Raw genomic sequence first — 15941 nt, 5'->3', positions numbered from 1 at the left:
TCCTGTAAGTGCAATAGAGGAAACTTGCGACAACCTCTGTCTGCTTTGGTAAACCCAGTTCGATCAGGAAAAGAATAAACAGGAACCTTGCCTTCTGGGCTGCATGCATGCTTGGATAGAATAAGATTATGAAAGAATTCATCCCCACCAGGAATATAGGATCCTAACTTTAGGAGGGTTCATGCCTGGGTTTTCAGGGCATCTCTCTACCCCTATCCCATCAGCAGACTGAGAATGGTGAGACCCATGGCAACTCCATGAACACATTTTAGACTCTATACTGAGGCCCATATAAGGCCTCTCATGGGGATTAAATCAAGACACCAGGATGAAAGGATTTCATAGAAATCACAACTTACATAGAGAGGTTGCTACCCTCAGAAAAGAAGAAATCCAAGGAGATAAAGTCTGATGCATCAGTGTGATTGACCGGTGTTTATTTGTAAGTATGGATTGATTTCTTCTTAATTGTTACGACTTTAAATCATCTAGGTTTAAATATTTGAAACTCCATATCTTCAACCCATTAAGGTAAGAGCTCTTAAAGGGTTGTGTGGGTGATCATGTCTGTTTCTGATGTACTAGATGACCCATTCTTTAAAATAATTTTTTTAGTGAATCACAATGATAAACACATTTACAAAGTTGTGCTTGATTAGATTTTAGTCATATAATGTTCTAACACCTGTTCCTTCAGCAGTGTACTTTTCCCAACACCAGTGGTCCCCATTTCCCTCCAGCCCTCTGCCCCCCATCCCCACCTGCCTCTATGACAAGCACTTCTCTGTCTTTCTCTCTCTCTCTTTCTCTCACTCTCTCTCTCTCTATCTTTCCTTTTTGGCCTTATGATTTACAATATAGATAATGAAAGATTATCAGGTATATCCCTTTACCACTTTCAACACTCAGTTTCTGTTCAAAATGATCACTTCCAACTATTATTGTCATGCTAATCCCTTCTCTATCCTAACTGCCCTCCGCACCCCCCACCTCTCCACATACACTCATACTTCTATGGCAAGCTTTCAACTATTGATCAGTTCTACTGGCCCCTGTTTACTCTCGCCTTGAATATTACTCTCATACTACGTACGTATTTTTTATATCCCACAAATAAATGCAGAAAATGAGCAATTCTTGCAGGAAGCCAGCCTTGCCTTCTCTAGAACACATTGGTAGTGTTTCCAGTATATTGATTACATGCCTTGTCCCCACAGAACAGCACACTGGAATGCTTTTAAATAGTCTCAAGGGCATGAATGTTGTTGGGTGCCAATGAGGTGAGTTTAGTTTTCAGAGTTTGAGATGGGGAACACTTGCTGAGACGCCCATAGCTTAGCCCGGGAAGCACAGCTTGGCTCCTGCTGTCACTGAAAGACTAGCTCAGTCCTGAGCAGGTCCATGGATTTTGGATGGAAAATTAGCATACAAGCTCCTGATGTTTATGACATGAGGATTATTTACTTTGCAACTTTAAGAAGATAGTTTTAAGAGGTACCCTTTTAAAAGCTACCCAAAGTAGTTTTGGGTCCCCTGATGTTCTAAGTCCAGGATTCACACTGCTTTGTTGTTGTTGTTGTTTCTATGTGCATTGTCTTTGGTCTGCACTGGGCCCTCACTGGTTAATTCTGTCCCTTGAAGTCCATGGCTGTCCTCCTGGACTGTCACTGATTCCTTGTGACCTCTCTTTCCTGGCCAGTTCTATCTTCTTTTTATCTCTTAGACTTTCCTTGACTCTCTAGCCATGTGCTCCTTTGCCTACCATTTTCTAGGACACTGTTGTCCATCTAGACATGGACATAGGGTTTAAGAGAGGCTACTGTGCAGGTCAAAAGGAGGGCTCAAGAGAGTGTTACCTGCCCTCTAATCCCCCTTTTAATTGTTCTTCTTCCCACTCCTTAGCTATTATCTGTTTCACTGGCTATACCTCACATTGGTGAGATTTAAAATGACAAAATTTTCACTAGATTACCTGATATCACTCTTCGACCCCTGCACTATGGTTGGGTGACAAAAAGCTTCTTTCTTTGGTCATGAAGGTCACTGAAGCACATGGAATCATTCTCAAATATCACTATCCACTTCCTGCACAGACACCCACACTTTTTGAAGGCCAAATGCCTTTTCCACTGATATACAGGTCTGTGTCTAATGATTTGTCAAGAAGTAAGACTCCAAGACAAAGGTTTTTGCTAAGTGAAGGTGGGCTTTTCTTGGTGGTCAGAACCCTAAGGTAGATAGAGCCAAGGGAGCAGCCATCATCTGACTGTTTCTTGAAACATGTTTGGAAGAAATACCAGGAAGCTAGGGCTGGAGCGATAGCACAGCAAGCACAGCAGTAGGGCGTTTGCCTTGCACGTGACCGATCCAGGTTCGATTCCTCCATCCCTCTCAGAGAGCCCGGCAAGCTACCGGTGGTGTATTCGATATGCCAGAAACAGTAACAAGTCTCACAATGGAGACATTACTGGTGCCCGCTCGAGCAAATGCACGAACAACGGGATGACAGTGACAGTGATAGTGACAGTGAGCAGGAAACTATTTTCTGTCAAAAAAAAAAAACACCAACCAACACCAAAACCCAAAAAAACAGTTTGTTAGTGTCCCATCAAAAAAAAAGGGGGGGGGAACAAAACCAAAAATTCTTGATCGGACATCCTTAGGGCTGCTTGTGGATGGGAGACTTGCTTTTCCTGAATGAGATGTCAAAGAGGCAAGAGCACCCCATGTTTTCAACCAAATCCTTCCTGGTTTCAGCTCTGTTCCTGGATTCCTCATTTGGTGCTTTAGTCCGTGAACCAGAGGGTAGGCATAGAAGCAAAGGAGAAAGAGTTGTAGAGGGAAGGAACCCTATTTTCTCTTTTAGTCTTTATTGGTCCTGGAAAGATTCCTCCTTCATCCTTGATTTTAATTTATTTCTTATTTGGGGACCACGCACTGGAGCTCAGGGCCAAGCGGAGGGCTCTGTGGTACCAGGTATGGAACATGGGACTCTGCAAGCAATGACCCTTCTCTCTGGACCTTTGGACCATCTTCCCAGTCTTTCCTTCAGCTTGAACTGCGCTGGGTCTGGGAGCTGCACCCCACCTGCTCTTTCTCCAAAGCCTTTGCTCAGGCTCCCTGGGGCCAGGAAAAGGAGGTCAGCATAGCAGGGTCCATTCCAGTGCAGCTGCTCCTGAGCAGTGCCCGACTCCTGGCTCTTGGGGTGGCATGCCACCTGGCTGGGTGCTCGGCCTGTCGGGGCTTATCCTGAGTGCATGTGGCAGAAAGAGTGTCCGGGTCTCAAGGAAATGATACTTAGTATGTAGACGCATGTATTCATTTATCTGACTCAAACCCCATGTCATTTGCATGTAAACCAATTTCAGGAATGTTCTCTTTGGGACAGGGTGAATCTCAATGGATGAAGACATTTTCAAGGCTGGGGGAGCCCGGCAGTGAGGACAGGAAGGTGTCAAGGCTGAGGTGACCGAGAGGCCAGCAAGAAGCCCCTTGTCCCTGAATCTGTGGCACAGCGTAGGCAGCCCCAGCGCAGTCAGGGAGGCGCCTTCCTCTACAGCTTCCTCTCTGGCTCAAGACTATAATTGGGGTACCCTGTGGGCGGGGGAGTGAAGTGTCGTGATATGACCTCAGGGTCCACACAGCAGTTGATAAATGGGTGTGAGTTACTAGAAAAGCAGATTTGTGTGTTTCTCTTTATTTTTTGTCAATCTGGAGATCTTTCCAGAGAGGATTACAGCCCTGAATGCTCCGATTTGCCTCCCTCACTCATTTTCTGCATCACCAGTGCTTGGAGGTGCAGGATCACTGGGTGAAGAGGAAACAAAGAAAAATGGTGGGGTCACTGTGTTTTCTAGACAGGCACAGAAGGAAAGTAGAAGGAGGCTGTGAACAAGATACCCACCAGGCATTTGATGTCAACGGGACTTGCCTTCGGGGACCTGCACTAGGTCTGCACTGCTTCCCAGTGACTGTCAAGGGTGAGTTACGAATCAGATGACACACCCAGAAAAACCCGGGTAGGCAAAGAAAACCCTGTCAAATTAGAGAAAACTTCAAGTGAATATTAGAATTTCACTAATTTAAATGAGACAGACAGGCAGACTTTTATTTCAAAAGGTGTTTTTCAGAACTATTTCTTACATGAAAACTTTTAGATTTAAACCATGCTGTTTAAAAACTGTATTTTGGGGAGAATTTTGGACATGTCCTGGGGCTGACAGACTCTATTAGTGACCCCCAGGTATGCTTCACTCACCCCCCCATTGACTGTTTAGCTGCTCCACCTACTTCCCTCACTCACCCTGCAGCTCTCAGCCCCCAATATTATTTTTTGACACAAATCTTATAAATCACATTATTTTATCTATAAATATCTGTGTGTTTCTGAAAGATGAAGCATCACTCCTTTAATAAATGAAATGGACCTGTTTGCTCACTCATCCAGCCCCGGCGGGAGATGAGCCATTTGACAGGTGAGGTTATACTTAGGTAATCTTGGCTCCTCTTGTGATCGCCACAGCCCAGCAAGCTCTGCGCCTCCTTCCTAGAACAGAATGGAAAATGAGACGGTGTGCTGTGAAGTGCCCTCCTCTGCGTGCGGAGGGTGTTGCTTCCACAGTCAGCCCTGTCCCCACCAGGCTCTATTCCTTGGCTCATTTAGCTTCAAGCAGACTGACACTCCTGACTGCAGAGCGGAGAAGGAGAAAGGAGGAGGTTTCACACGGTCCAGGGTAAAGAGATGGGTTTTCGCGCACAGCAGGCTCTCGTGGTCTGGATTGGGCTGGGCATTGTGGGCACTGTGAGCAGTGAAACACAGAAATCAGGTGCTTCTGGGTTCAGAAACACACACACACACACACACACACGCACGCACACACGCGCGCACACACACACTCACACGCATGCATGCACATGCACGCACACATGCGCGCTAGAGCCTGGCTGGAACTTGGTTCTGAGGCTGGAGGGAAATCTAAATGTGAAGGTTCATGTCATGTGTCAATTTGATGGGGTGAAGAGATGCGCAGATTAACTGGCCAGCTATTCTAAAAGATTCGTTCTGGGAACAGAGCTTCTGGGAGAGTAGGGCGTCTAATAAGCAGCGTGAATAAAGGAGATCTGCCTTCGCCAGTGTGGCTGGGCTCTCTCCAACCGGGACTCCCCACGATAGGGAGCAGGGTGGAGAGAAGCAAAACGGAGGAAGACCAAACTTCTTTGGTTTTCTTGTGTTGGGACATGCATGTTGTCCTGCCCCTGAATGTCAGCACTTCTGGCTCTCAGGTCTTGGGCCTCGACTTTTCACCACTCTCTCCTTATTCTCCAGCTTGCCTAGAGGAGATGGTGGGACTTTTCAACCCCGATATCTATGTGAGCCAACTCTTAGGATTAAGCTCTTCTTATCACTCTCTGCTGTCTGGCTGGTTCTGTTTCTCTTGAGAACCCCAAGCTAATACAATGGGTATTGAATTCTTGCTTTCTGTCCTATGAGCTTTGGGGTTCCAAGGTCAGCGGTAAGGAGAGAAGAAGCAGGAAAGTGCTCATGCTCAGACTCATTTCTCTAAATGAGGGTGCACTGCATGAACACGCGCTTCTCCAGGTGCTATTCCCAGGATATTCTTTAACTGCCTGTAGATGAACTCATTCAACTCCCTTTCAAAGTGAGGGCTCCAGTGCTGCTCACAGGTCAGAGGTAGATTCTGTCTATGGCAGGTTGTTGAGGCTGCCTCTTGGAGATTTAATTTCAGAAATGGGGCTCTCTCTCTGATTCTTGAGTTTCAACTATAAACTGATCTCTAGTGGGGTCGTTGGGTGGCCCACTTCCAGGCTGAGCCTCTCTGTGGCTGCCCGGAGGGGCCAGCTTCCCCTCCAAGCCAGATTTGGGAAGGGGAAGAGTATCAGGTTGCACATCTTCCTGGAGAGAGGGAACCTGAGGATCTTACTAATACTGGATTTCTGTGTGGGCTGGGATTTCCATCATAGCAGCTCTCATCTGGAAATAAGAACCTCCATGGTATCCCAGATGTACAGGAATATTGCTTTTAGAAATTTCTTCAGGCCACACAGGAGAAAAGCACAGAGGTAAAATGCACAAATCTGAAAATCTGCTTTGAGTTCTGGGTCCACTGTTGGTGAAACTGGGGTCCTTTGTCTGTAGAAGGGGAAATAAGAGTCGTTCTTGCAGGGCCACTGTGTAAGTCAAATAAGATCTGGTAAATTTTTATCACTGTCATCACGATCATCCTGTTGTTCGTCGATTTACTCGAGCGGGCACCAGTAACATCTCTATTCCTCCCACCCAGCTCTGAGATTTTAGCAGCCTCTCCTTATTCATCTTTCCCAAAGATTGGAGGCTCTTTCAGGGTCAGGGAAATGAGACCTATTGTGTTTTTGGCATATTGAATATGCCATGGGTAGCTTGCCAGGCTCTGTGTGTGTGGGTGGGATACTCTCGGTAACTTGCCGGGCTCTCCAAGAGATATATTTATATATCTCTCATATAAATCCATATATATATGATTTGTTTCCTACTATCTGAACTCTATCAAATATGGTGGTGTGGTAATTATGGGAAATGGGTAGGAAGTGTTTTATAATGTGTTGTGTGGCCGCTTCGCGGCTGCATGGTCCGGAAAGCAGCCTGGAGTGTGGCAGCAGTTGGGTAGTGGAGGTCGTCTGCTGGGGCTGGGTCCCTTGGGGCGGGGAGGGTTCTCACCTGCCCCTCTCTGGGGTGCCCAAGTGAAAACAGCCTGGCAAGGAGTCCAGTAGCATGGCTATGGGGGCCTCACTTTATACTCTTGTCTGGGTTAAAAACACTATATGTTTTACAGCTTATGCGATCATTGTTTATACAATAGTTATTGTATATATATGTTAAATGTGACTCAGAAACATAACAATACTATCTTTAATAGCTAAAAAAGGAACATACTGGTCCTGTTCACTGACTGCTGTAATTTTAATGAAGATTACCATTCCTTCCTTCACCCTTAAAAATTAAAAAAAAATGTATAAAGAATCTGTCTGATAATTAGTTCCAGCAACACCAATGCTAAATTCATTCTCTTTTTGATTTTCTGGCCCCAACCCAATTCTTCCTGAGTGGGCTGGCTGTAGTTTTCCTTTCGCTGGCTTTCTTTTTCCCCCTGAGGACACAATATGCACAAGGCACTACATTTTCCTTTTAAAAGATTTCCCCTAAATCCAAATGTTATTAAGGGAGTTCCAGTCCCTCCTGGAAGACAATGACCCAAATTGCAGACACAATTGAAGCACCACACAGTCCTGCCACAGCCTTCAAAGGTGAAGTGTATTTCCTGTTGGCTCATCTTGCTGTCCTTGGCTATGGAGATGTATTTAGAAAGTCGCATAATCGTGTCTAGTTGTATCTGACATGGCATTGTTTTATATTGTGTTGCCAATTTGATGATGGATTAGAAGGGATAGAAGCTCATTTGTGAAATCCTCAACTATTTCAGCATAAGTAATGTTCCTTAAAAAATGGGGTCAATTTGTTCTTTTAGTCAACAATTTGCTGAGTGTCTGCGTAATGGGCCAAGTCCTTCTCCCTTGCTGGGCCTGGGAGGGAAGACAAAAGTGGGAAACTCAGGCTCATGGTCTCAAGCAATTTATCTCTTAGAAGCATGTGGGGGGAAAGGTAAACCTTGTGAGGTGACAAAAGAAGAAGTGGTGCCTTTGGCATGGAATGATGGAGGAGGTATCCTGGCAGTGGAGATGACTCTCTCCTCACTGCTCCAAGAACCACCCGGTCACTGTCTTCAAGCAGCTGCCTCTAATAGCTCTTGCTGGCCTCATTTATAAGTCTTTGGAGGATAGACATACCTACATATCCACAGGGTTGTGACACTGTCAATTTTTTTCATCTGTTCTGAGTAATTAGCATGTTGTTCCAGGAATGTTTATGAAAACAAAGGCCAAAGGTTCACAGATCTAACTCATCTCATCTCCCACCCATCTCTCTTTTTGTGTGGGCTAGAAGATGAGTCCCACTGGTGCTGGAATTTGACTGGGGAAGTGTGAGATTGTGGATCCCCTGGGCCTTCAGATACAGATCTTCACTTAGAGCCTAATATGAGCTTCTCTTTCCGCTTAGCCAAGCTGAACCTCCCTGGAGGGAGGGAAGAGCTAGGACTGGAAGTGTCCCTGGGAAACCAGAAACAATCAGACAAAAATTTTAGGTATTTGGCCCAATCCTAGACCTGTTGAAATCTGTGGCTGGGGGGCGGGGGGATGGGTTGTGGTCTTCTAATTAACCTTTTCTTTGAGCTGTACAGGTTCAAGATATGGGATTCGTGGTAGAGTCAGACAAGCTAACAGTCCCCAGACTTTGAGCCAAAGGATAGTCAGAGGTTGGCAGGGCTGAAGATTCTTAGAAGCCAAGATTCCCAAGTCTTCAGTGATCTGAGAAAGTTCTGGAAGGAGTTGGGCAGAAAGGTAGAATTGAGGATCAAAGATTCTGAGGGATTTTGATGAAGATGAGGATTAATGATGCCCTTTTTGTATCCCCGAACTTCCGCAGTTTTAGAGAGACTGCCTTATATATGGTCTTAACTGGTTGGTCCCATTAGTTTTGCTTTAACTCTGGCGTGAATTCTAAAAAGATTCCTTTTCAGTTTATTTAATTTTCTCATTCTAACTTTTTGTCCTAGAGACATTAGATAGTGTCTATGTTTAAATTGAAAGTTCATCATCATCATCATCATCATCCCGTTGGTTGTGGAATTTCTCGAGCGGTCTCAGCAACCTCTCTATTCGTCTTATCCCTGAGATTTTAGAAGCCTCTCTCTACTCGGCCTTCCCAACGATGCCACATTGGAGGCTCTTTCAGGGTTAGGGGAATGAGACCCAGCTTGTTACTGGCTTTGGCACATGAATACACCATGGGAAGCTTGCGAGGCTCTTCTACAAGGCTCTCCCATGTGGGCAGGAACTCTCAGTAGCTTGCCAGTTTCTCCCAGAGAGAGAAATAGGTTTTAAGATATTGGAGCTTGGTTTTAAGTCTCTGGATGTTGGCCATTGATGGGATTACACACACCTGGGTTCCTCTGCTGGTATGCGAGACGCTTGTCGGAATGTGTGGATAGGGGGCCTTGAGCATGGCTGTGGCTAGGTTCTGGAGGTCTTTGGAAGCCGGGAGCTCTGTTTGGGGTGGGGAAAGAAGCTAGAGCCCATCCCTTCCGAGGGGCCCCAGGGAAGACAGCCAGAGAAGACGGGCAAGAGACTCTCTGCCAAATTGAAAATTAGTCTTTAAAAATACGTACAATTATTTTGAATAATTTTTATATAAAAAGTATTGGACACAGGATATTCTAAACAAAGGCTTGCAACAGCTACTTTTGTGTTAATGGGTCTCCACATAGGAGCTCTAGTCGTATGTTTTTAGGACTGTCCTACGTCTATGTATCCAACTGTTTGTTGAATTTTCATCATAGACACTTCAAATTAATATCCCCAACGTCTTTAGTCATATCTATCAAACTCAATTCAACTTTCATTCTTCCAAAATACTGTAATCCAAACAAAAGGATCAACTCTGCCTTTCTCCTATGCCTTCCTCACTTTCTACCCAGAGGTGTCTTAGTTATATCTTTCTAGATTCTAAATTACTTTTCATTCCATTCCTTCTTCTCATATGTCACTATAATATTAGCCAACACCCCTAGAAGTATTCAACTGGACATGAGTTTTGTTGTGCTTTCTCTAAAGAGAAAAACAACAACCCCTACTCCTGACCAATAAATCTCCTGCTTAATCCTTAGCTGGGCTGATCTATAAGGTGAAAAGCTTCACATGCTTATGTGGGTCTTGCATTTTTCTCTTCCTCCTTCCCAGCCTCTCTTCCTTATTCTTTGGCAAATTCCTTGTGTCTCTCCTGTCTGTGCAAATGCCTGTTGTAGCTTGTGGTGTGGCCCTTCCCTAAATTCTAGAGCTGAAAATGTAGCACCTGCCGTCTGCCAAATTTCTTTTACTAAAGCCTTCTCTGACAGCCTCAGCAAAGTCTCCTGCCTCCTCACTGTACATGAATTTCTGTGCCATACTGAGTTACTGCATTTTAATACAATTTAAAGATATGAGTATGTTGAGTGAAGTTAGTCAGGAGAGGGGCAGACACACACAAAAAATCTCTCTCATATGCAGGATATGAAGAAACCGAATAGGGGAATAACAAAGGCCCAAAGGTAACAGAAACTGAGAACATGTCTTCAGAAGTTTACCACAGAGTGAGAGGGTGGGTGAAGGACACTGGACAGTGATGGATGGAAGCAGGCACCCGGGTGAAGGACTTGGTGCTGAAATAGATCATGTATGAAATTCTACTAATAGCAGTTTGTAAGCCACAATGCCAGAAGTTAAAAATATACACAATAAAAATTTTTGGAGGGCGAGTCTTATAAACATTGCAAATGAGGTCTCGGGTATCCCCTTTGGGTGAGTCTCTGGCAACTGGGAAGAAGTTCAATGTGGAAGCTCAAAGAGGGGGTGGCACTTGGGACCTGAAGTCCCAGAGATGATCTGGGCCACCCTGGTGGTACTCAGAACATTCTGTGGCTGCACCTGGCAATGTCTAGGTCACCGCAGACTGTTGGGGGTCAAACAAAGATGACCTACATGCATGACATTCTCCTTGTCCCCTGTGCTATTTCTCTGTCCCCATAGATTAATTGGTATTATGATTATGTATGAAGTATTATGATGCCCCCCTTGACCTCTCCCCTGCCTGCCCCCCACACACTCAGTTTCATCACAATCCTTGGCTGTGAGGGAGGAGATAGATGTTTTATCCACAACAAAACCTCCTTTGCATCTTGAATGTTCTATATGTGCCCGTCAATGGTTAAAATCAAGGAGACTTTAGCTCTAGGGCCAGAGAAATCATACAGCAGGTAAGGAAACTGTCTTGCACACAGCCAACCTGGGTTCAATCTCAGGCATCCCATATGGCCTCCTGAGTCCTGCCGGGAATGATCCCATAGTGAAGAGCCAGGAATAAGCTCTGAGCATTGCAATGGATGGTCCCCAAACAAAACCAGACCAAAAACAAAAACAACAAAAATGAAAAGATCTTATCCCTTAAGAGTCCTCATTTTTATATTCCTCTAAATTCACTAACTTATTCATTCATGCCCTCCTTGTGCAAATATTTGCTAAGAACCTGTGACTTGGGATTACACACACTCTCCTTAGACAACAGAGCCCTGATTAAATGGACAGAGAAGACAAACAGCTGCCAACCTTTCTTCCAGGAAGCTCTCTCCACTGGCCTTTATTTCATAATCCTGGAGCTCCAGTTTCCTTTCGTCAGCTTTTTCCTTAATGGCCAAACTCATGGTGGCAGTGACAATGGATTCTGCATTAGTATTAAAAATTTATTCAATAAATAATGGATTAGAACCTCTGTTTAATAATTATTAATGCACTGCAATTTCAGTTGCCCAAATCTCAAGATGTTTTAAACATAACTAATTGAAAACACAATTAACGGCAACTTGCTGAAATAAATCTGAAAGGCAAAACACCCTTGGAAGCCTTAGACTCTGAGGGGGAGAATTCAAAAGCACCCCTCATGCAGTGCTGAATTCCCAATGATGTAGAGTTTATGCTGGGCACTGGGGGGAAATATGGGTAGGTAGGTGGTAACACCTGTTTTCTAAGGTTGTACTCACGGCAGTTTCTTGGCAGCTACATACTGAAGCTTTAGGTGACTACTTTATTATCTGGGGCAGGGCATTTGTCTAACTGCAGGTTCCCAAAAATATTTGGCTTATTGTCCCCTTTTCAGGAATAACAAGTCAGGCAGCATCCCCTAGAATTCTAATTCATTAAAGTGAACAAAGAGAAAGTTCTCCTCAATTGGCTTGGAAGTGACCGCTGTCCTCCTGGAGCTTGTCCAGTGCCCCCTAGAGTGGTATCATCCACTTTGGAAGGCAGCTGTGCTACCCACGATACCACCAGTGCATTCACTACACTGGGAAGGGGTGACCTAGTTCAATGTTTGTCAACCTTTCCCTGCGGTGGCCCACTTCCAACCTTGCTTCCTTCCTGTTGCCCCAGCCCCCATCCTACTGGTTAATCCCCTAGTTTCATGCCATGGCCATCCCTTTTGCTCAATTTTTCACCTGTGTTCCCTTTGGACTATCTTAGAGGCTCTTGCTGTCCTAACTGATGTGCTTAGATATTTGCATCAGTTGGCTTGTCAAAGAGAAACTGATGTCATCATGTGCTAACTCAACCGAGCGGTAGCCAGTCCAATTGGGTCTAGTAGTGCTCTGATGGGGCACGGTGACAAGTCATGTGATGAGCTGAATAAGTGGCGGGTGTCTCAGAAACCTGGGCTCCCAGATGAGGTTCATAGATCAGCCCTGGTACATACCAGGTTTTAATTGTTGAAGGGTTCTGTGAATTATGACTTGGCAAACATGGTGCAACTGGTCTTTAGATCCAAGATCTGTGGTCAGTACGTGGTGAGTGTCCTCCTGGCTTTTTTGTTTCAACAGCACTGAAAAAAGGTAGAAAAAATATATTCAGGTATTTCTCACATGGAACTGATCAGAGCATCCAACAATATGGCACGATCCTAGGAGGGCAATCAAGGGAGAAAGGAGGCAGGTTCTCTGGGCTAAACAAGAATATCTTCCGCTTACCTGCTTTTGACACTTCTTCCTACTCTGTTATCTATTCCAGAACAGTTGCTGGCCTCTTATTTCAAGCTTCCATCAATCTTTCACGTTCATGTTCTTTTTTCCTTTTTTTTTGGTGAGAATTCAATAAGATATTGTAGGGAAATTCATCAACAATAAGGTTGCCAGTGGTGGGCCCTCTGCACCTAGTGACACCCCCCACTCCCAGCCCTGTCCACAGTTCCTGTCAGGTTAATTTATTCCCAGGATCCTAGCCTTGCCTGTAGGGATGCTTTCTACAATAATATGGTTGTTATTCCTGGCGGACAGGAAGTAACTAAGGAGAAAATTGTCTCATTTCGGGGGTTAGTCTGGAGAGCAGCTTGCAGAATGGATAAAAGGAGAGTGACGTGACCCAGGTACAGGATGGGCACAGATTGCAAAGTGCCTGGAGAGCTGCTCTAGTGAATTTGACCTTCATCTTAAGGGACACAGGGGAGGACTCTTTCTGTTTGTTTGGGGGGGGTGACACCTGACAGTACTCAGGGCTTACACCTGGCTCTGTACTCTAGTCACTTTTGGCAGGGCTTGAGGCTCATATGTGCTGGGATTGAACCTGAGTTGGCCTTGTGCAAGGCAAGCACCTTACTAAGCTGTACTACCTCTCCAGTCCCTGTGAAAGGTTTTAAAGCTAGAGAGTAGTGTGGACTTTTTTTTTTTTAGCTTGATCCATGTATCATGCAATACTTTTCAAATTGTACTGTGTAGAAGGATCATTAGGAAGGCAGGCTAGAACTGTAAGAGCTGGAATCCACCTCCAAAGTGTCTGATTCAGTAGTTTGGAGACAGTCTTGCTAATTTTCACTGCTAATTTTGATGTTCCCTGAGGACTGGAGTGATAGCACAGCAAGTAGGGCATTTGTCTTGCACATGGCCGACCCGGGTTCAATTCCTCCCTCCCTTTTGGAGAGCCCAGCAAGCTACCAAGAGTATCCCACCCGCATGGCAGAGCCTGGCAAGATACCTGTAGCATATTCGATATGCCAGAAACAGTAACAACAAGTCTCACAGTGGACACATTACAGGTGCCCGCTTGAGCAAATCTATGAACAATGGGATGACAGTGCTATAATGCTATGTTGATGTTCCAGATGATATTGATACTGCTGGTCGTGGATCTATGCTTTAAAAACAATGATGTGGAGGATAGCCCAGAGGTGGAGGTCCTATGGTATGGAGTCATTCACCAGACTGGCACATGCATCCCTAAGATCACGTGGATCCAAATTAAAGCAGGAGCTGTGTCTCTAAGGAGAAGGCTTCCGATGAGTTGGGCAGGTTTGGAGAATTAACAGGATGAGTGGAAAGATGAGAGAAACTTCCTGGTGCTCTTGGCTGGGAGTGTAAAGGCAGGGAGAGCGTGGGACAGGCTTCTGCTCAGGATGGAGGCCACTGTTTTACTGATGCATCTAAAGGATTACAGGTGCAGGTGCAGAAATGTGAGGATCAGCCAGTGCTTCCTGCCTGCAGTTCTTTGTGGAGCAGGGACAATATTTCCAGGAGAGACCTCAGCGTGAGGGCTGGAGTGGAGTGAAGCAAGATGGCTAGCACACAAACTTCCAGCAGGCATTGCCCAGGACTGTGCACATTTCGCCTGTGTCCTAGCGTGAGCCCATCAGTAAATTTTATACCCCAGCTGCCTTGCTAACTCATGCTAGCTGCAAGGTTTGGAGGAGCTGCGGTTATACTTTTCAAGCCTTGCAGGAGTCTGGCGAGGTCAGCAGCATGGAAGAGGACTGCATTAAATTTCAGGTCTGTATTAAATCCTGTGACTGGACCTTCAGTCCCTACGGGAACAAAGGCACACACAGTACCTTGGCCAGAGCCCCAACCATGCCCATCTATGCCTTGGCTGGATCCACATTTTGTGTCCACAGGATCCTTGAGTGGAGCTGCCTGCCCCTGGGGGCCTGGACACCCTCACGGATCTCCAGCGCCTTCTGTGGCTGGCTCGAGGCAGCATCTCCTCAGGCACTCTCCAAGCCTGCTATTCCTGCGCTGGCTGAGCCCAGGAGCAGAGCCAGCTGTTCTGTAGAAGGGCAAAGAGAGAGTCTTGGAAGCCTGCTTCTCCAGCATACTTCTAAACATGCTTTGTTGTTGTTTGTTTGTTTTTGTGTCTGTTTTTTTTTGTAAGGATTTAATCTATGGTGCTCCATCATGCAACCAAAGCAATCCAAGTGTAATCTCCAAGCATTCATCTCCCAAGTTCTGATGCTTCTTCTTCCCTCTTCTCAGCTGGTGCACTCCCAACTTCGGAAATTCTAAAAATACCCAGCGTGGTTTCCTCTACAAAACACCAGCACCCTGCCAGCTGTTAAATAAATAAACTCGAAACAAAAATGCTGGAGTTGTGAAATAAGATATATTTAATTAAATAAAAAAAAGGGAAAGCAAGTGCTATTACAAGAACATAAAACTGTAAGGCATAAGATAAAAACTAAATTACTACAAGGCAGCTCGATCCAATCTAATCCTTAAAGATAAAGATGAAACCAGAAAATTGCATGTATTGAGAAATCAACATAAGCCCTGAGCAAATATTAACTAGAGATCTATAAACTGGTTGATAATAAACAGTCCTATGAACATTAGGATTAGGGAAGGAAATAGAGCCACATCGGGGTGTGGGGGCTCCCCCTGTAAGGCCTGCAGCCAGCATTTGTGGAATATGCTCGTCACCTGGGCTCGTGGCAGTCAACCAGGAGGGGAGATCTAGGAGGTGGATGGACCTGGCACCTTTTTCTCCTCTTCTGAGAAGCCCCGAGGCGGATGTGATGGCATCTTTCTTACCAGACCATAAAATGGAGCCCACGGAAAAAATGCTTGCCTTTTACAGTGGCTTTCTAACTTAGCTATTGACACGATTTTAACAGTGTGTTTAAGCATGAAGAATGGTCCAATTACATGTTAAGTAGTCCTTTTTTTTATAGTTCTAATAAAGGTTCATTTAGACGTTTATACTGACAACTCCTTTCTTTGGAAGGACAGTTTTTCAAGTGGCCCGTTAAAAGAGAACATCGCCTGGTGTGCAGAGTGGCGGGGCTCCGAGTCTCTGAGTCTGGGATTCAGCCTCCTCCAGAGATGCCGTTTATGGGTCTGCAGGGAGGGGGGAGGTCGGTGGCAGCAGCTGCAAAATCAAGCTGATTCACAGGTGAAGCTGCTCTTTGTCCCCTTCCCTACTCTGGGAGAAAGACGTGCCTTTGAGAGCATTCATGCATGGCCCGCCCCACACGCCGAGCTTCA

At 45.3% G+C, this 15941-nt stretch overlaps 1 pseudogene; it reads right to left on the bottom strand.

The window, feature by feature from the left end:
• The window catches only part of LOC101549983 (pre-mRNA-splicing factor SLU7-like), a 53087-nt pseudogene extending 41739 nt beyond the window's left edge, over positions 1-11348 (bottom strand).
• Positions 11349-15941: the final 4593 nt, after the last annotated feature.

This window comes from Sorex araneus, chromosome X (genome assembly GCF_027595985.1).
Source record: "Sorex araneus isolate mSorAra2 chromosome X, mSorAra2.pri, whole genome shotgun sequence".
Taxonomy (NCBI): Eukaryota; Metazoa; Chordata; class Mammalia; order Eulipotyphla; family Soricidae; genus Sorex; species Sorex araneus.
This window is presented reverse-complemented; position numbering and strand designations above follow the sequence as displayed.